The sequence below is a fragment of the Oncorhynchus tshawytscha genome, linkage group LG01, assembly GCF_018296145.1.
Source record: "Oncorhynchus tshawytscha isolate Ot180627B linkage group LG01, Otsh_v2.0, whole genome shotgun sequence".
Lineage (NCBI taxonomy): Eukaryota > Metazoa > Chordata > Actinopteri > Salmoniformes > Salmonidae > Oncorhynchus > Oncorhynchus tshawytscha.
This window is the reverse complement of record NC_056429.1, coordinates 20,715,618-20,738,119: the sequence shown is the minus strand read 5'-3', so window position 1 is coordinate 20,738,119 and position 22,502 is coordinate 20,715,618.

The following is a 22,502-nucleotide window of genomic DNA, read 5'->3' as shown; positions in this document are numbered from 1 at the left end:
TGCGACTTGTATGCTCTAGTCGGCTGGCCCTCGCTACATATTCGTCGCCAGACCCACTGGCTCCAGGTCATCTACAAGTCCATGCTAGGTAAAGCTCCGCCTTATCTCAGTTCACTGGTCACGATGGCAACACCCATCCGTAGCACGCGCTCCAGCAGGTGTATCTCACTGATCATCCCTAAAGCCAACACCTCATTTGGCCGCCTTTCGTTCCAGTACTCTGCTGCCTGTGACTGGAACGAATTGCAAAATCGCTGAAGTTGGAGACTTTTATCTCCCTCACCAACTTCAAACATCAGCTATCTGAGCAGCTAACCGATCGCTGCAGCTGTACATAGTCTATTAGTAAATAGCCCACCCATTTTCACCTACCTCATCCCCATACTGTTTTTATTTATTTACTTTTCTGCTCTTTTGCACACCAATATCTCTACCTGTACATGTCCGTCTGATCATTTATCACTCCAGTGTTAATCTGCTAAATTGTAACTATTCGTCTACCTCCTCATGCCTTTTGCACACATTGTATATAGACTCCCCCTTTGTTTTCTACTGTGTTATTGACTTGTTAATTGTTTATTCCATGTGTAACTCTGTGTTGTCTGCTCACACTGCTATGCTTTATCTTGGCCAGGTCGCAGTTGTAAATGAGAACTTGTTCTCAACTAGCCTACCTGGTTAAATAAAGGTGAAATAAATAAAATAAAATAAAATATAGATGATATACAATGGACAATTGGGCTAGGGGGTACAATATCACATTACACAAGGACCTTGAGGAACATACATACACTTATAATTCTAATAGCTTTTTTGTTAGTAGAGTATTTAATTGTCTTAAAATACAGTTCAATTTCTTTTTGTAGGGTAAGAAAATGTGTTTTTTTGTTTGTAAATTTACATTTGTGAATATGAAATTTGTCCAAAAGAATGATGAAATTAATTACATAAAAATGTTTCAGCTTATTCCTATCCTAGTTAAAGAATCCAAGCAGTACATCTCTCCACAATAGTGTAAGACCTTCATATAAGTGTTCCATTATAAACCTACTGATGTCTTGCCACAGTTTTCTTACATGAATACAATGGCAAAAAAAGATGCAACACTGTTTCTGGGTGGTCATTACAAAAGGAGCAAGTTGAGTTGATGTTTTCCTTAAACTTCTTCATATAGTGGTTGGCAGGATAATATTTATGAATAATTTTAAAGGAAACTTCCTTAATTTTGTTAACAAGTAGGTATGTGTGTGGCAACACACATATTGAAAAACAACATGAAGTTAAGGCCAGCAAAAGTAGAGAAGACATGATGAGGAATAAAATTCCAGATCGAAGTCGGTCTTCTTAGGAATTGTTTTATCCAATTGATCTTAAAATTATAATTTAAGGTAGTAAAGTCCAGAAAATTCAGTCCACCATTCTCATACGTGAGAACATAAGTGTTCATTCATCCTAATGTAATGGGTACGGTTTCTCCACAGAAAGTTGAAAATCATCTCCTTGCTTGTTTTACTGTCTAGATATAAAGATAGAGCGCCATATGTTAGTCTAGAGATACCTTCAGCCTTGGTTATTAGGACTCTTCCTTTTAAAGATAAGTCCCTCTGTAGCCATTGATTTAGCTTCTTCTGTTGTTTTTTTAATAAGAGGGTTAAAATTTAGTAAGCCTCTAGACTTCTGATCCTTTGTAATGGTTATGCCTAAATATGTAAGTTCTTCTTTTACTGGAATACCATAATATGAAGGTGTCACACAATCTTTGACAGGCATGAGTTCACATTTATTAATGTTAAGATATAGACCAGACGCTTTGGAAAAGGATTGTCTTTCAGAGCAGCGTAGCATCTCTCTTCATTGAATACGGGAGGATGATGTCAACACCCCTCATCGAATATTCAAAAATGTTTTAAAATAACGAGATGTAACCACCAATCCAAAGAGTATGGAAGTCAAACGTTCAGGCTGCTGTGCAGACACCATGAAGGCTCTAGTGCTCAGCCTTTTTAAACTGTCGAAATGATTAAATTAATGAAAAATATGTCATTGTTGTAATCGTTTTTGTAGTGGGCAACAAACTATCATGTTAAATTAATTTTTACATATTCATTATTTGACATTGCAATAATTTCCCAGTTTGTTACTACTGCCTTACACAAACGTGCATTTTCACCTCTTAACATTTTGTGGAATTACACATCGTTTTTACCCCACATTGGTTATGTTAGTATAAACGTTTATAGTCAACACGATGACAAAATCGATTGCTTAAAACAGATCAATATCTTTGGTTTTGTACTGTTGATTTTGTCACACGCTGTGGTTGTGCAGGAACGCCGAGTTAATTTTCGATCTTTCAAATGGCACGGAAAACTCAGGGCGGTCTCTATTTAAAAGTCTCTGGCCACACACCAATTTGACAGTCAAACTATCAATTAAATAGCAGTCAACCGTTGTCACTGTAGAAATCCTTTGTCGCGTCGTGATTAGTTGAAGTCGACTAACATAAAAAGTGTGGTGTGTACCCTTTTCCTTGATGTCAGCCTCCCGAAATCAACATCCGACATTCCAAAATATAGATATAAGCCTTCTACAAATTCTCATATACAATATTCCACGTTTCTGTGTGGTCTTTGAATAGTGATAGTTTAAACACCGCTTCATCCCAAACATTTGCCCCCTTCTATTGATTTCGGTGTAATATTGCTGGATTTTTTTAAACAAAAAAATGTAGCTAGCTGTCTTCTACAAATTGTATGGAAGTCCAGAGAGGACATATGAATAAAACAAATATGACCTCGTTATATCATGATCACCACATAACGTTTGTTTTGTCGAGATTATGATATAATTGTCTCATGATCACAACATAACAGAAGTTGTTTTGTCAAGATGAAGAGATAATCAAAAGTACCACTCATCATCAGTGGTGGAACTAGAGTTTTATACATGGGGTGGCCAAAGCTACTTCAGGGGGTCCATAGACCATGACAGAAAATGTGTGTGTAACCCTAACCTGGCATCTAAGGAGCATGAATGAATCCTATGATTGCTGATTAGAGGTAGAAGTGATAATTCACTTAACCCAGAGTTCTTCAATGTGGCAGATAGTGTGGTCCAAAAAGGTTACTTCACTAGAATTCTTGAACATAGTCATACTATGAATACCTCGGAACTGCAGCTCAATTTCACAAACACACACACACACACACACACACACACACACACACACACACACACACACACACACACACACACACACACACACACTGGAGAGACTTGGGTCACTCTGTTACCATGAATATATCATCTGGGTCTATGTGTTGAACATCCAAAATATTTTCAGAAAATACATCTCAAGCACCAAGGAGATAAGATAGCATGTGTGTTACATGAATTGCATAGTTTATTTACAAAAAGTAAATGTACAAAAAAAAACACACTGCAATTTAACATATCAAGCAGAAATGGACTTGAAAATATATATATATATATATATATATATATATATATATATATATATATATATATATTTGGTGCCCATCAATATTACAAACTTACAGTATTTATTTTGATTATTTTTTATTTATTTCACCTTTATTTATCCAGGTATGTTAGTTGAGAACAAGTTCTCATTTGCAACTGCAACCTGGCCAAGATAAAGCAAAGCAGTACGAAACATGCAACAACACAGAGTTACACATGGAATAAACAAACATACAATCAATAATACAGTAGAAAAATCTATATACAACGAGTGCAAATGAGGTAGGATAAGAAAAGTAAGGTAATAAATAGGCTATGGTGGCGAAGTAATTACAATATAGCAATTAAACACTGGAATGGTAGACGTGCAGAAGATGAATGTGCAAGTAGAGATACTGGGATGCAAAGGAGCAAGATAAATAAATAAATACAGTATGGGGATGAGGTAGTTGGATGGGCTATTTACAGATGGGCTACGTACAGGTGCAGTGATCTGTGAGCTGCTCTGACAGCTGGTGCTTATAGCTAGCGAGGGAGATATGAGTCTCCAGCTTCAGTGATTTTTGCAGTTCATTTCAGTCATTGGCAGCAGAGAACTTGAAGGAAAGGTGGCCAAAGGACGAAATGGCTTTGGGGGTGACCAGTGAGATATACCTGCTGGAGCGCGTGCTACGGGTGGGTGCTGCTATGGTGACCAGTGAGCTGAGATAAGGCAGGGCTTTACCTAGCAGAGACTTGAAGATGACCTGGAACCAGTGGGTTTGGCGACGAGTATGAAGTGAGGGCCAGCCAACAAGAGCGTACATATCGCAGTGGTGGGTAGCTTATGGGGCTTTGGTGACAAAACGTATGGCACTGTGATAGACTGCATCCAATTTGTTGAGTAGAATGTTGGAGGCTATTATGTAAATGACATCGCCGAAGACGAGGATCGGTAGGATGGTCAGTTTTACGAGGGTATGTTTGGCAGCATGAGTGAAGGATGCTTTGTTGTGAAATAGGAAGCCAATTCTATATTTAATTTTGAAGTGGATATGCTTAATGTGAGTCTGGAAGGAGAGTTTACAGTCTAACCAGACACCTAGGTATTTGTAGTTGTCCACATATTCTAAGTCAGAACCTTCCAGAGTAGTGATGCTGGTCGGGCGGGCAGGTGCGGGTAGGTGCGGGCAGCGATCGGTTGAAGAGCATGCATTTAGTTTTACTTCCATTTAAGAGCAGTTGGAGGCCACGGAAGGAGAGTTGTATGGCATTGAAGCTCGTCTGGAGGTTAGTTAACACAGTGTCCAACGAAGGGCCAGAGGTTTCCAGAATGGTGTCTTCTGCGTAGAGGTGGATCAGAGAATCACCAGCAGCAACAGTGACATCATTGAGGTATACAGAGAAGAGAGTCGGCCCGAGAATTTAACCCTGTGACACCCCCATAGAGACTGCCAGAGGTCCGGACAACAGGCCCTCCGATTTGACACACTGAACTCTATCAGAGAAGTAGTTGGTGAACCAGGCGAGGCAATCACTTGAGAAACCAAGGCTGCTGAGTCTGCCAATAAGAATGTGGTGATTGACAGAGTCGAAAGCCTTGGCCAGGTCTATGAATGCTGTAATGTCACAGTAATGTCTCTTATCGATGGCGGTTATGATATCATTTAGGACCTTGAGCGTGGCTGAGGTGCACCCATGACCAGCTCTGAAACCAGATTGCATAGCGGAGAAGGTACGGTGGGATTCGAAATGGTCAGTAATCTATTTGTTAACTTGGCTTTCGAAGACCTTAGAAAGGCAGGGTAGGATAGATATAGGTCTGTAGCAGTTTGGGTCTAGAGTGGCAGCTTTCCAATCTATGGGAATCTCAGATGCTACAAAAGAGAGGTTGAACAGGCTAGTAATAGGGGTTGCAACAATTTCAGCAGATAATTTTAGAAAGAGAGGGTCCAAATTGTCTAGCCCGGCTGATTTGTAGGGGTCCAGATTTTGCAGCTCTTTCAGAACATCAGCTATCTGGATTTGGGTGAAGGAGAAATGGGGAGGCTTGGGCATGTTGCTGTGAGGGGTGCAGGGGTGTTGACCAGGATAGGGGTGGCCAGTTGGAAAGCATGGCCAGCTGTAGAAAAATGCTTATTGAAATTCTCAATTATAGTGGATTTATCGGTGGTGACAGTGTTTCCTAGCCTCAGTGTAGTGGGCAGCTGGGAGGAGGTGCTCTTATTCTCCATGGACTTTACAGTGTCCCAGAACTTTTTGGAGTGTGTGCTACAGGATGCAAATTTCTGCTTGAAAAGCTAGCCTTAGCTTTCCTAACTGCCTGTGTATATTTGTTCCTAACTTCCCTGAAAAGTTGTATATCACAGGGGCTATTCGATGCTAATGCAGAACGCCACAGGATGTTTTTGTGCTGGTCAAGGGTGGTCAGGTCTGGGGAGAACCAAGGGCTATATCTGTTCCTGGTTCTACATTCTATGAATGGGGCATGCTTATTTAAGATGGTGAAGAAGGCACTTTTAAAGAATAACCAGGCATCTTTTACTGACGGGATGAGGTCAATATCCTTCCAGGATACCTGGGCCAGGTTGATTAGAAAGGCCTGCTCACTGAACTGTTTTAGGGAGCGTTTGACAGTGATGAGGGGTGGACGTTTGACCGCAGACCCATTACGGATGCAAGCAATGAGGCAGTGATTGCTGAGATCTTGGAAACCAACAGAGGTGAAACCAACAGAGGTGTATATGGAGGGCAAGTTGGTTAGGAGGATATCTATGAGGGTGCCCGTGTTTACGGATTTGGGAAGGTACCTGGTGGGTTCATTGATCATTTGTGTGAGATTGATGGCATCAAGCTTAGATTGTAGGATGGCCGGGGTGTTAAGCATGTCACAGTTTAGGTCACCTAGCTGCACGAGCTCTGAAGATAGATGGGGGGCAATAAATTCACATATGGTGTCCAGGGCACAGCTGGGGACAGAGGGTGGTCTATAGCAAGCGGCAACAGTGAGAGACTTGTTTCTGGAAAGGTGGATTTTTAAAAGTAGAAGCTCGAATTGTTTGGGTACAGACCTGGATAGTAAGACAGAACTCTGCAGGCTAACACCACCCCCTTTGGAAGTTCTATCTTGTATGAAAATGTTATAGTTAAGGATGGAAATTTCAGGGGATTTTGGTGGTCTTCCAAAGCCAGGATTCAGACACGGCTAGGACATCCGGGTTGGCAGAGTATGCGAGAGCAGTGAATAAAACAAACTTAGAGAGGAGGCTTCTAATGTTAACATGCATGAAACCAAGGCTTTTACATTTAGAGAAGTCAACAAATGAGAGCACCTGGGGAATAGAAGTGGAGCTAGGCACTGCAGGGCCTGGATTAACCTCTACATTACCAGAGGAACAGAGGAGGAGTAGGATAAGGGTACAGCTAAAGGCTATCAGAACTGGTCGCCTAGTGCGTTCGGAACAGAGAGTAAAAGGAGCAGGCTTCTGGGCGCCATAGAATAGATTCAAGGCATAATGTACAGACAGTGGTATGGCAGGATGTGAGTACATTGGAGGTAACCTAGGCATTGAGTAATGATGAGAGAGATATTTTCTCTAGAGACGTTTAAACCAGATGATGTCACTACATATGTAGGAGATGGAACTAAATAATTGGTTAAGGCATATTGAGCAGGGCTAGAGGATCTATAGTGAAGTAAGACAATAATCACTAACCAGGATAGTAATGGACAAGGCATATTGATATTCATGAGAGGCATGCGTAGCCGGGTGATCATAGGGGTCCAGTGAGTGGTTGGGCTGACTGGAGACACGGCGATTCAGACAGCTAGCAGGCCGGGGCTAGCAAGCTAGCAGAAGGGCCTTAGAGGGACGTCTCAATGGAAGAAAGTCTGTTTTAGCCTCTGCGTGGTACTAGATCTGCTTTCACACTTTTGGGAAAGGGCTTGTGAAGAAAAATCTTATTGCAAGAACTGGGAGCTCTTTAAATTTGAGGTGTCCAAATCAAATCAAATCAAATTTATTTATATAGCCCTTCGTACATCAGCTGATATCTCAAAGTGCTGTACAGAAACCCAGCCTAAAACCCCAAACAGCAAGCAATGCAGGTGTAGAAGCAAATACCTTAGAAAATGTGGTAGTAATCTTGCTAAGACCAGAAGAGCTGAGGAGGAAAAGGTGATCATTAAGATAACTTCCCTTTCTCAGAGGTCCCCAGCCGGCCTCTAGGGGGAGGAGAAGATGGAACTGATTGAGTTACAAAATAACCTGGATAATATACACTGCTCAAAAAAATAAAGGGAACAATAAAACATCAAATCCTAGATCTGAATGAATGAAATATTCTTATTAAATACTTTTTTATTTACATAGTTGAATGTGCTGACAACAAAATCACACAAAAATTATCAATGGAAATCAAATTTATCAACCCATGGAGGTCTGGATTTGGAGTCACACTCAAAGCTAAAGTGGAAAACCACACTACAGGCTGATCCAACTTTGATGTAATGTCCTTAAAACAAGTCAAAATGAGGCTCAGTTGTGTGTGTGGCCTCCACGTGCCTGTATGACCTCCCTACAACGCTTGGGCATGCTCCTGATGAGGTGGCGGATGGTCTCCTGAGGGATCTCCTCCCAGACCTGGACTAAAGCATAAACCAACTCCTGGACAGTCTGTGGTGCAACGTGGCGTTGGTTGATGGAACGAGACATGATGTCCCAGATGTGCTCAATTGGATTCAGGTCTGGGGAACGGGCGGGCCAGTCCATAGCATCAATGCCTTCCTCTTGCAGGAACTGCTGACACACTCCAGCCACATGAGGTCTAGCATTGTCTTGCATTAGGAGGAACCCAGGGCCAACCGCACCAGCATATGGTCTCACAAGGGGTCTGAGGATCTCATCTCGGTACCTAATGGCAGTCAGGCTACCTCTGGCAAGCACATGGAGGGCTGTGCGGCCCCCCAAAGAAATGCCACCCGACACCATGACTGATCCACCGCCAAACCGGTCATGCTGGAGAATGTTGCAGGCAGCAGAACGTTCTCCACGGTGTCTCCAGACTCTGTCACGTCTGTCACATGTGCTCAGTGTGAACCTGCTTTCATCTGTGAAGAGCACAGGGCGCCAGTGGCGAATTTGCCAATCTTGGTGTTCTCTGGCAAATGCCAAACGTCCTGCACGGTGTTGGGCTGTAAAGCACAACCCCCACCTGTGGACGTCGGGCCCTCATACCACCCTCATGGAGTCTGTTTCTGACCGTTTGAGCAGACACATGCACATTTGTGGCCTGCTGGAGGTCATTTTGCAGGGCTCTGGCAGTTCTCCTCCTGCTCCTCCTTGCACAAAGGCGGAGGTAGCGGTCCTGCTGCTGGGTTGTTGCCCTCCTACGGCCTCCTCCACGTCTCCTGATGTACTGGCCTGTCTCCTGGTAGCACCTCCATGCTCTGGACACTACGCTGACAGACACAGCAAACCTTCTTGCCACAGCTCGTATCGATGTGCCATCCTGGATGAGCTGCATTACCTGAGCCACTTGTGTGGGTTGTAAACTCCGTCTCATGCTACCACTAGAGTGAAAGCACCGCCAGCATTCAAAAGTGACCAAAACATCAGCCAGGAAGCATAGGAACTGAGAAGTGGTCTGTGGTCACCACCTGCAGAACCACTCCTTTATTGGGGGTGTCTTGCTAATTGCCTATAATTTCCACCTGTTGTCTATTCCATTTGCACAACAGCATGTGAAATTTATTGTCAATCAGTGTTGCTTCCAAAGTGGACAGTTTGATTTCACAAGAAGTGTGATTGACTTGGAGTTACATTGTGTTGTTTAAGTGTTCCCTTTATTTTTTTGAGCAGTGTATATAGATTAAAAGAAGACGGAGCCTTTAGTAGAGCTAGGAAAAAATGGATTGACGAGGGAGAACAGAATTCATCTTATTTCTTAAGACTTGAGAAATTTCACTCTACAAATAACACTATCCATAAGTTAAATAATGATGGTGTTATTACAGGTGAATTTTACAAATTATTTTTTGAACAAGTAACCCTTCCTATTTGAAGTATTTTATTATTAAAAACAATTTTCTCCCTCCTACAATGAGTCAGCGGTTAATAACACTGATACCTAAATCTAAAAAAGAAATGCTGCTCATCGATAACTGACGTCCAATTTGTCTTCTTAATAATGACTATAAGATATTAGCCTTACTACTTGCAAAAATAATTAAAGAAGTCCTGGATGCAATCATTGATGAAACACAGTCTGGCTTCATGAGGAACAGACATATTCCTAACAATGTCAGACTAGTATTAGACATACTTGACTACTCAGACCTAATAACTGAGGATAGTTTCATATTATTTTTAGATTTTTTTACAAAGCATTTGACACAGTAGAGCATCAGTTCCTCTTCCACTCCCTTGAGAGACTTGGCTTTGGGGATTTTTTCTGTAAGGCTATTAAGACTCTCTATACAAATGGTAACAGCTCTATCAAATTGAAATATGGCACCTCACCTAGATTTGAGTTAAAGAGAGGAATAGGCAAGGTTGTCCTATCTCTTCGTACCTGTTTTTATTAATCACCCAGCTTCTTACAAATTCTTTAAATAATAGTCCTGTACAAGGTATTTCCATAGCTGGTAAAGAAATTATTATAAGCCAGCTGGCTGACGATACTACACTTTTTCAGAAAGATGCTAACCAAATTCCCATATCGATCAATGTGATACAATCCTACAAGCGTCTGGTCTATATCTTAACATTAATAAATGTGAACTCATGCCTGTCAAATATTGTGTGACACAAATTTTAACCCTCTTATTAAAAAAACCCAGAAGAAGCTAAGTCAATGGCTACAGAGGGACTTATCTTTAAAAGGTAGAGTCCTAATAACCAAGGCTGAAGGTATCTCTAGACGCTCTATCTTTTATATGGCGCTCTATCTTTATATCTAGACAGTAAAATAAGCAAGGAGATAGAACAGATGCTTTTCAACTTTCTGTGGAGAAACCGTACCCATTACATTAGGAAAACTGTTGTAATGAACACTAATGAGAATGGTGAGCTGAATTTTCTGGACTTTACTACCTTAAATAATACTTTTAAGATCAATTGGATAAAACAATTCCTAAGAAGACCCACTTCTATCTGGAATTTTATTCCTCATCATGTCTTCTCTACTTTTGGTGGCCTTAACTTCATGTTGGTTTGCAATTATAATATTGACAAAGTTCCAGTGAAACTTTCTGCTTTTCATCGGCAGAAAGTTTGAATAATCGGGATATATTGTATAAAAATACTTCTTTGTTTTTAGAATATTGGTTCCAAAATAATATCCTATTTGTGAGCCAACTGGTAAATGCAGAGGGTGTTTTACTCAGTTATAAGGTTCTTTTAACACCTAAAGATTTTGCAGTTGTCTTAGATGCCATTCCCTCAGGTGTTTCTTTATTATTCAGGAATGTGTCAAGACCAGACCCTCCGAGCCTACCTTCTATTGACCCTGTTGACTCATCAGTAGGAAAGATTAGTTTCTCCATGCAACAACAGAGCGATACGAACCTTGTTTCAGCGGGATGTTGTTTCACCTTATGTCATGCCTTATTGGAATGGATTTATTGATAATATCTGTTGGAAAAAAGTTTGGATGTAACCTACTTGTAAACAAAATTAAGCAAGTTTAAAATTATTCATAAATATTATCCTGCCAACCACTATATGAAGATGTTTAAGGAAAGCATCAACTCAAATCGCTCCTTTTGTCACGCCCTGGCCATAGAAAGGCTTTTATCCTCTATTTTGGTTAGGCCAGGGTGTGACTAGGGTGGGCATTCCATGTTCATTTTCTATGTTTTGGATTTCTGTGTTTGGCCGGGTGTGGTTCTCAATCAGAGGCAGCTGTCTATCGTTGTCTCTGATTGAGAACCATACTTAGGTAGCCTTTTCCCACCTGTGTTATGTGGGTAGTTGTTTTCTGTTTAGTGTATGTCACCTTACAGAACTGTATTGTGTCTTCCATTTCACTTTGTTATTTTGTTTTGTGCGTTCAGTCAATAAATTATGACGAACACTTACCACGCTGCCTATTTGTCCGATCTTTCTTACTCTTCCTCAGACGAAGAAGAGATTCGTTACAGAATCACCCACCACCAAAGGACCAAGCAGCATGGTAAGGAGGAGCAGTGTATCTGGAGAAATTAACATGGGAGGAGATACTGGAAGGCAAATCAAATCAAATCCAATTTTATTTGTCACATACACATGGTTAGCAGATGTTAATGCGAGTGTAGCGCAATGCTTGTGCTTCTAGTTCCGACAATGCAGTAATAACCAACAAGTAATCTAACTAACAATTCCAAAACTGTCTTATACACAGTGTAAGGGGATAAATAATATGTACATAAGGATATATGAATGAGTGATGGTACAGAGCAGCATAGGCAAGATACAGTAGATGGTATCGAGTACAGTATATACATATGAGATGAGTATGTAAACAAAGTGGCATAGTTAAAGTGGCTAGTGATACATGTATTACATAGGATGCAGTCGATGATATAGAGTACAGTATATACGTATGCATATGAGATGAATAATGTAGGGTAAGTGACATTATATAAGGTAGCATTGTTTAAAGTGGCTAGTGATATATTTACATCATTTCCCATCAATTCCCATTATTAAAGTGGCTGGAGTTGAGTCAGTGTCAGTGTCAGTGTGTTGGCAGCAGCCACTCAATGTTAGTGGTGGCTGTTTAACAGTCTGATGGCCTTGAGATAGAAGCTGTTTTTTCAATCTCTCGGTCCCAGCTTTGATGCACCTGTACTGACCTCGCCTTCTGGATGATAGCGGGGTGAACAGGCAGTGGCTCGGGTGGTTGATGTCCTTGATGATCTTTATGGCCTTCCTGTAACATCGGGTGGTGTAGGTGTCCTGGAGGGCAGGTAGTTTGCCCCGGTGATGCGTTGTGCAGACCTCACTACCCTCTGGAGAGCCTTACGGTTGTGGGCGGAGCAGTTGCCGTACCAGGCGGTGATACAGCCCGCCAGGATGCTCTCGATTGTGCATCTGTAGAAGTTTGTGAGTGCTTTTGGTGACAAGCCGAATTTCTTCAGCCTCCTGAGGTTGAAGAGGCGCTGCTGCGCCTTCTTCACGATGCTGTCTGTGTGAGTGGACCAATTCAGTTTGTCTGTGATGTGTATGCCGAGGAACTTAAAACTTGCTACCCTCTCCACTACTGTTCCATCGATGTGGATAGGGGGTGTTCCCTCTGCTGTTTCCTGAAGTCCACAATCATCTCCTTAGTTTTGTTGACGTTGAGTGTGAGGTTATTTTCCTGACACCACACTCCGAGGGCCCTCACCTCCTCCCTGTAGGCCGTCTCGTCGTTGTTGGTAATCAAGTCTACCACTGTTGTGTCGTCCGCAAACTTGATGATTGAGTTGGAGGCGTGCGTGGCCACGCAGTCATGGGTGAACAAGGAGTACAGAAGAGGGCTCAGAACGCACCCTTGTGGGGCCCCAGTGTTGAGGATCAGCGGGGTGGAGATGTTGTTGCCTACCCTCACCACCTGGGGGCGGCCCGTCAGGAAGTCCAGTACCCAGTTGCACAGGGCGGGGTCGAGACCCAGGGTCTCGAGCTTGATGACGAGCTTGGAGGGTACTATGGTGTTGAATGCCGAGCTGTAGTCGATGAACAGCATTCTCACATAGGTATTCCTCTTGTCAAGGGACCCTGGGGAGTATCGCCGTCCACAGGAGGAACTGGAGGCAGCTAAGGCTGAGCGGCAACACTACGAGGAGTTGGCACGGCTGGCAATGAAGCCCGAGAAGCAGCCCCACAAACGTTTTTTTGGGGGGGCACATGGGGAGTGTGGCAGATTCAGGATTCAGACCTGAGCCAACTACCCATGCTTACCGTATGGAGCCGAGGATGGAACCAGAGCCAATCAGGGTGGAATTGGAGGTGACTGAAGCGAAGCAGAGACGGTGAAGGAGTTAATGGGGAGATTGGAGGAGAGAGTAATGAGGGAGTTGCTGTGTTGGTGCATGAGGCACGACATCCGCCCGACGGAGCGTGTCCGGGATTTGATGTCACCTGAGTCAGCTCTCCTTACTCGTCCTGAGGTGTGTGCTAGCCTTCTGGTGAAGACTGTGCTAGCCCCACGCACCAGGCCTCCTGTGCGCCTCCCTAGACCTGCACGTCCTGTGCCAGCTCGGAGCTACAGCTCTCCAAGACGTGCTTACCATGGCGGGCATCGTACTGGTCAGGCACTGTGTTATGTGGTGGAGCGCACAGTGTCTCCAGTACGCGTTCTTAGCCCGGTGCGCTACATCTCAGCTCCCCGCATCTGCCGGGCTAGGGTAAGGATCCAGCCAGAACGGATGGTGCCAGCCCTGCTCTCCAGACCTCCAGTGCGTCTCCTCGGGCCAGGATATCCTGCGTCGGCGCTGCGCACTTGGTCTCCCGTGTGTCTGCACAGCCCAGTGCGTCCCGTGCCGGGCTAAAATCACCATCCAGCCAGGACGGGTTGTGCAGGCCTTTAGTTCGAGACCTCCAGTGCGCCTCCACCGCCCGGTCTATCCTGTGCCTCCTCCAAGGACCAGGCTGTCTCTCTGTCTCCTCCCTCCAAAGTCTCCCTCCTCCCTCCTGCTTGGATTCTTTACCCACGATAGGAATAAGCTGAAACATTTTTTATTTAATTAATTTCCTTGTTCTTTTGGACAAATTTCATATTCATAAATGTACAAACAAAACACCACATTTTCTTATCTTACAAAAATAAATTGAACTGTATTTTAAGACAGTTAAATACTCTGCTAACAAAAAAAGCTATTAGAATAATAAGTGTATGTATGTCCCTTCAGGTCCTTGTGTAATGTGATATTGTAGCCCTGCCCCCAGCCACGCCCCTAGCCCAATTGTCCTTTGTTTATTATTTATATATACTTGTGTTCCCACATGTACGTCCTGTATTGATTTGTTGTTAATAAAAACAAAATAAAGGTGACATCAATCAGCATCAAACTGCCAGTAGCAAATTCAATTTTGGTGTGGCACCCGGGGTGGCCAATCAGATATCCACCCCTGCTCGTCATCCATTCTTTGTTTGTTTAAGTGCAAGATAACCACCTCATCAAGGAGCCCTGTGGCTGTGCACTCGTGGGGTATTTAAGCCCTGAACGATGCCTCTCTCCCAGGTTGTCTGCAGCCCCCAAGACCACAGCCAATAGCATGCAAGGAACAACACAGCTAACTTGGTTAGACTTGTGATCTAGAACTAAGCTTGTTATCAATGCTGGTTGTCAGCTTGCATAACTGATATGTGCATAATTACAAGGGACACTTCATGTTTTATGGATAACATTTACATTTATAGGGGCTGAGCTCCATTCCTGACAGACTGATCAGATTCAATAGCAGCCTCGGAGGCTCATAAATTAGGATGCTGCCTTGTAGGATGTTTTATAGGTAAGGCTCCTTGCAAGCATATTAGCTATCAAAATTCTTTATAGGCAGATGCATATCTGATCCAGGGGGTGAGCTCTATTCCTAGCAGGCGGATCAGATTCAATTTCAGTCTCAGACGCTGATATCAGGATGCTGCCTCGTAGGCTGTTTCATAGCTAAAGCTCCTTGCAGGTAGATTAGCGGTCAGTGCTTTATAGGCTGATGTAGGGCTTGGCGATATGGCCTAAAAATCTATCATATTTCTTGCAATAATCATTGATCTGGCTTTCAAGTCCGTCTATGAAAATGCCCTTTTTTGTTACAAATGTAGCTAGATCCATGCGTAATGCACATTCACTAATAATGGCTAACTTCTTGTAGCAGTCATTAGGCTAATATCTCAAGACTACATGCTAGAGATTAGCCAGCTAATCTTTATATTTCAAGTTCAACTGACTTCGATCCATTTGCTAGCTAACAAGGTTGAACAGTTTAATTGTTATGAACACACCCTTCTGTTTGTCTCCAACTATTTAAAAAGCATGTTAGCATGTTCTCTTTGTTCAGATGTTGAATCAGGTGGCCTACCTTATTTCTCAGAATGAGAACGAGTTGCCAATTCCAACATATAAAACACGGACTAGACAGCTAGTTTAACCTCTCTAGGGTACGTGGGGCGGTAGTGTCCCACCTGTCAACAGCCAGTGAAACTGCAGGGCGCCAAATTCAAAACAACAGAAGTCCCATAATTAAAATTCCTCAAACATACATGTATTTTACACCATTTTAAAGATACACTTGTTGTAAATCCAGCCACAGTGTCCGATTTCAAAAAGGCTTTATGACAAAAGCAAACCAAACAATTATGTTAGGTCAGAGCCAAGTCACAGAAAAACATTTTTCCAGCCAAAGAGAGGAGTCACAAAAAGCAGAAATATAGATAAAATGAATCACTAACCTTTGATGATCTTCATCAGATGACACTCATAGGACTGACTTAATGTTACACAATACATGTATGTTTTGTTCGGTAAAGTTCATATTTATATCCAAAAATCTGAGTTTACATTGGCGCGTTATGTTCAGTAGTTCCAAAACATCCGGTGATTTTGCAGAGAGCCACATCAATTTACAGAAATACTCATAACAAACATTGATAAACGATACAAGTGTTATTCACAGAATTAAAGATATACTTGTCCTTAATGCAACCGCTGTGTCAGATTTCAAAAAAACTTTCCGGAAAAGCAAACCCTGCAATCATCTGAGTACGGCGCTCAGACGACAAATCAAGCCAAATTGATATCCGCCATGTTGGAGTCAACAGAAGTCAGAAATAGCATTATAAATATTCACTTACCTTTGATGATCTTCATCAGAATGCACTCCCAGGAATCCCAGTTCCACAATAAATGTTTGTTTTGTTCGATAATGTCCATCATTTATGTCCAAATTCCTCCTTGTTGTTAGCGCGTTCAGCCCAGTAATCCAACCTCATGACGCACGAGCAGACGAAAAGTCCAAAAGTCATATTACAGTCCGTAGAAACATGTCAAACGAAGTATAGAATTAATCTTTAGGATGTTTCTAACATAAATCTTCAATAATGTTCCAACCAGAGAATTCCTTGTCTGCAGAAAAGCAATGGAAAAGCAATGGAACGCAAGCTAACACTCACGTGACCGCTTATTTTGGACTTGAGCATCTCGCTTGCCTTCCTTCCTTTGGAACAATGATTGTTAGGGCGGAGATGTGCATCTCATTATATACAGATCTTTGGTGTAAATGGGGAGGTGCACACAGCACAGAAGGAGCAAAAAACATGTGACCAAAAATACAACATGAGAACAAGCGGACATAAACGCTCATACAAATGAACAATTACAAAACCTAGTTTCTTGTGATACAGGCATTTGGAATATTGCACAATAACATAAATCTCTATTCTATTTCATATGTAAGACTTCTTACAGATAGCATACAAGGCAGCATCCTGACTTATCAGCCTCTGAGGCTGAAATTGAATCTGATCAGCCTGTCAGGAATGGAGCTCACCCACTGTAAATGTAAATATTATCCATAAAACATGAAGTGTCCCATACAATTATGCACATCAGTTATGCACGCTAACAACCAGCATAGGTAACAAGTTAGCTAGCTATCTATCTAACAAGAATACCTAGCTAACTAGCTAGCTCACTCACAAGACTAGCCAGATTAGCTGCGTTGTTGCTTGCGTGCGATTGGCTATGGTCTTTGGGGTAGCACACAGCCTGGGAGACAGTGTTGCCTGTCAGGCATAGTTCATGGCCTAAATTCCCCATGAGTTCTGAGCTTAAGGTAAGGGACATTCAGCTTGCTAACATTCTAACTTATAAACTGATAATGAGCTCCAAACACAAATGAAAGCATGATGTTAGCATGAAATGTACCATCCCTTAGTGTAGCAATCAATAAAAACATATGCACTGATCCACCATGGGCTCTGCTGTCTCTGCCATTCGCCTACTGTCAATTTATCATCAAAACCTTCACTCATATTTATAGTTCATATTGTGATTTCGACAGAACTACTTTTGTCATGTCCTGATCATGAGATAACAGAGGAAATTGTTATTAATACGTTCTCTCTGGACTTCTGTACCCCCCCTCACACAATTGATTTCAATGTGATCATCGAAATGAGTGATTAACAAAACAGTGTTGCATTCCTCTTTCTGTTTTGGTGACCCCATATCAAAATGCAACATTACAAAATGTGTCTGTGTTCTGCAGGTTTTCCTCTAACCCAGGGTTTCCCAAACTCGGTCCTGGAGCCCCCCAATGGGTGCACGTTTTGTTTTTTGCCCTAGAACTACACAGCTGATTCAAATAACGAACTCATCATCAAGCTTGGATTATCTGAATCAGCTGTGTAGTGCTAGGCCAAAAACCTAAGTGCAGGACCGAGTTTTGGAAACCCTGTTCTAACCAGTGATTTAAAATAACTCCAGTTTTTTAGCTGTGGTAGATTCAACAGTGCATATCCCCCCTAATCCATACAAAACGTTTCTTTGGTGGGTGTGCAGTTTATAAAGTGCTTGTTTAAAAAAATACAAGTAATATAATTAATATTGCACATTTATGTGTATAGTACATTTTATGTTGTTTTCAATATATCACGACCAGTTTCTGCATATTGGTTATTGATTTGGACACTCTAAAACTGTTTTGAGACATTGGGTTATTTATCAAAATGTCGTCAACAGGAAGCAACAACAGCATCAGTTTTAGGAATATAAATGTAACTTTCCACATTAATTTACAATTGTATTGTAACTAATCAGGTATTGTAACTACACATAGATTTCTCCAAATCTCTGTTATATCAAAATCTCTGTTATAATCGAATAACATAACTGGGATGAAATAAATGTACCAATACACAATAGTCCTGTGTAGCTCAGTTGGTAATGCATTTGCAATGCCAGGGTTGTGGGTTTCATTCCCATGGGGAGTACAAAAAAAGCATAAACATTTATTATCTCACCACTGTAAGACACTCTGGATAAAAGCTTCTAGTAAAATACAAGTCACGATTCATGTCTAAGAAATTAAACAGAAACGATGAACTGGGATCAGTTGTTTCCTTTATTGTGAAAATATGCACTGAAATATAGGATATCGAGTTATCTACTACTGGCTGGCACAGTAGTCCTCCCAAACCATTATCAACTATGTATTGGAATTTGGTTCAATGTTTTTTAGATACATTTAGGCTACGTTGCTCAAAAAAAGCAATTGCTGACATTGTTCCAGAAATAAAATCTAGTCTTAGTGTGTGAGTTATAATGCATATACAATTGCCCATGGAGTCCATCTGCTATTAACCAGTGGAGTCCAGCTTTGTGTCAGGTCCTGGCACTTTCCTTTTCTCTGTCCACCCCATCTCTTTTCTTTCTCTCCCTTTGCTGCCTAAGCAGTGCCTAGCCCTGCACACACTGGTACCGGTGGCAACAAGCCCCTGGACTACCATCCCTGCTCTCTACATCGTGGTCTTGCTGGCCAGGAGGACACGTCTGGGTGCCAAGGGGGCAATTCTCAAAGTTGCATGTGCAGATAGCTGGCACCAGAGGGCAGCATTGGCCAGGAGGAATGTTGGGCTCAGTTGGGAAGAAATAAGCAGGACATGAAGGAACTGGGACCTCAGGACAGTTCATATTGCTGTAGTTTGCTCTCTGACAGACACGTGGAGAGAAAAGAGATTAATGTACAGACATTCAGGTTGAGTTTTTGAATACCTTTTATAAAATGTAGTTCTACTCTACTGTGTTTCAACAGTTGGTTATGATCTTTTGTGGTGAAACTCACGTAAAATATTTTCACAGGTGTCTTCAGAGAGTAATGGTATGGGTGAGTAGCAGCTCCTCTCCATACACACACACTGGCTTTCCTGCAGCTCACAGCCCGATTCCACACGTCTGCTCCCCTTCATCTCACTCCAGAGCTCATCCCTGGAAAAAAAAGACAGCCAAGTTTCAATCACATGCCTAAAACCCCAAAGGCACATACAGCTAGCTGGTGCTTATTCTGCAAGCCTTGAAAATCTACAGTACTTCCCAACCATATCCGTGTGTTTCTGTGTGTGCATGCATCATGCGTGTGTGTAAGTGGGTGTGCCTTATACATGTGTGCCTAAGTCTATACAACTCACCTCTCATTGTTTTGAGACATTGGTCCAGACTGTGGTAAGAGAAGGCAGTGTGGCAAGTCTGTAGGGAGTAGCAGTCACAGGCCCCAGCCCTGAAGTTGCAACCCCACAACCAGGGGCACGATGGCTGTGTCCGGTAAACAGGGAGGTCTCTGTCACAGTAACCTTTCTCCCAGTGGAATGTGTAGTATAGTCAATAGAGGATATGGGTGGGGGCAGGCGAGTAGTGAGGGATGGAGCAGATAAGAACACAGAGGTCAGACACCACAGCCAAGAGGAACTGACAGGGACAAAGCACTTCTCCGTCTGACTGAGAGGTGCGTGAGCACACACAGTCAAAAGGACCAAACCTCTGATGAGATCATTCTGCCATTTGATATACAAATACGTGTCAGGGGTGTGTACGGGAGGCGAAGTCAGGTGCAGGAGAGCAGAGTGTAATAAACAGGCGCACTTTAATTCTGGTCCAAAAATGACAGCACATAAGAACAATAATGTGCCAAAAACACAGAACATAGCAAAAGTATAGCACCTGACAAAATCCACATAACAATAAACAATTACACACAAAGACATGGTGGGGAACAGAGGACTAAATACATGCAGTAATATTGGAATGAAAACCAGGTGTGTAATGGAACAAGACAAAACAAATGGATATACAGTATGAGAAATGGAGTGGTGATGGCTAGAAAGCCGGTGACCTCAATCGCTGAACGAACAAGGAGAGGAGCCGACTTCGGTGGAAGTCGTGACAATACGTGAGTTCTGAAACTGAAGTCATAACCTGCAGAGCCCGGAGTAATAACAGAGAGAGATACATTAAAAACTTCGAAGAATAACTGGAGAACATCTTTATTGGATCAAATTATATAACAAGTAATATTTTTTTTTTATTCATAAACATTTACAATGTCTTTAAGAGTGTTAACAAAAATTACTCAAGTTTCATATATTTATTTCCCTTTCACTCCCATACAAGTTCAGTAAAACATTTTAAATCAATGGCTAGTTTAAAAATAATATCAAGCCCACAATGCTGGAAAGAGTGCAGTTCACACTTGAGATTACAGGCAATTCAATTTACAGTTACACTGATTTACTCAGGGTTAGGTTTAATACAGTACTTATAGGAAGTTTCAGTCACACAAAATTCATATTTTTTCTGATGAACAACAAATGAAGTAAAAAATAAACATATTTATTAAATATCAGAACCCATTTTTAAGATATAAAGTGCTAAAAGTCCCTTTGTAACTCATCTAGCCAATCTGTATAACCAAGTCTCTGCTCATTAATGGCTTACGTGATGCACCTCTGGCATGAGGAATGGGGTATTTTGGGCTGCTGGCAATAGAATGTTTCTTTTCATTTAAATACGTGTGCAGGCGCGTAGTCAGTTAAATTAAACTTTACCCTTATGGAAAAACTACATGAAATGTTCCCAAAACACATGTTTTCATGTGATCACATGATTGTGATCTTATGTGAAGTTAATGTGATAATGTGACAACATGTAAAGCAACATATGATCCCATATGAAGTGTTCCAAAAACACTTTTTCCACATGTGAAATAATGTGGTTTTTCCTGTAAGAGTTGGCATTGAGGAGTTCACCACATCAGTCACTGGCTTTATCAATATGTGCATCGAGGGCGTCGTCCCCACAGTGACTGTACGTACATACCCCAACCAGAAGCCATAGATTACAGGCAACAATCGCACTGAGCTAAAGGGTAGAGCTGCCACTTTCACGGTGCGGGACTCTAACCCGGATGCTTACAAGAAATCCTGCTATGGCCTGCGACGAACCATCAAAGCGTCAATATAGGGCTAAGATTGAATCATACTACGCCGGCTCCGACGCTAATCTTATGTGGCAGGGCTTGCAAACTATTACAGACTACAAATGGAAGCACAGCCGCGACCTGCCCAGTGACACGAGCCTACCAGGCAAGCTAAATCACTTCTAGGCTCGCTTCGAGGCAAGCAACATTGAGGCATGCATGAGAGCATTAGCTGTTCCAGGCGACTGTGTGATCACGCTCTCCGTAGCCGACGTGAGTAAGATCTTTAAACAGGTCAACATACACAAGGCTGCGGGGCCAGACCGATTACCAGGACGTGTGCTCTGGGCATGTGCTGACCAACTGGCAGGTGTCTTCACTGACATTTTCAACATGTTCCTGATTGAGTCTGTAATACCAACATGTTTCAAGCAGACCACCATAGTCCCTGTGCCCAAGAACACAAAGGCAACATGCCTAAATGAGGTCTGTAGCCTTGAAGTGCTTTGAAAGGTTGGTAATCAACACCATTATCACAGAAACCCTAGAACCACTCCAATTTGTATAACGCCACAACAGATCCACAGATGATGCAATCTCTATTGCACTCCACACTGCCTTTTCCCACCTGGAAAAAAGGAACACTTACGTGAGAATGCTATTCATTGACTTCAGCTCAGCGTTCAACACCATTGTACCCTCAAAGCTCATCACTAAGCTAAGGATCCTGGGACTAAACACCTCCCTCTGCAACTGGATCCTGGACTTCCTGACGGGCCAGCCCCAGGTGGTGAGGGTAGGCAGCAACACATCTGCCATGCTGATCCTCAACACTGGAGCTCCCCAGGGGTGAGTGCTCAGTCCCCTCCTGTACTCCCTGTTCACCCACGACTGCATGGCCGGGCACGACTCCAACACCATCATTAAGTTTGCAGACGACACAACAGTGGTAGGCCTGATCACAGACAACAACGAGACAGCCTATAGGGAGGAAGTCAGAGACCTGGCCGGGTGGTGCCAGAACAACAACCTATTCCACAACGTAACCAAGTCTAAGGAGATTATTGTGGACTACAGGAAAGGGAGGACAGAGCACGCCCCCATTCT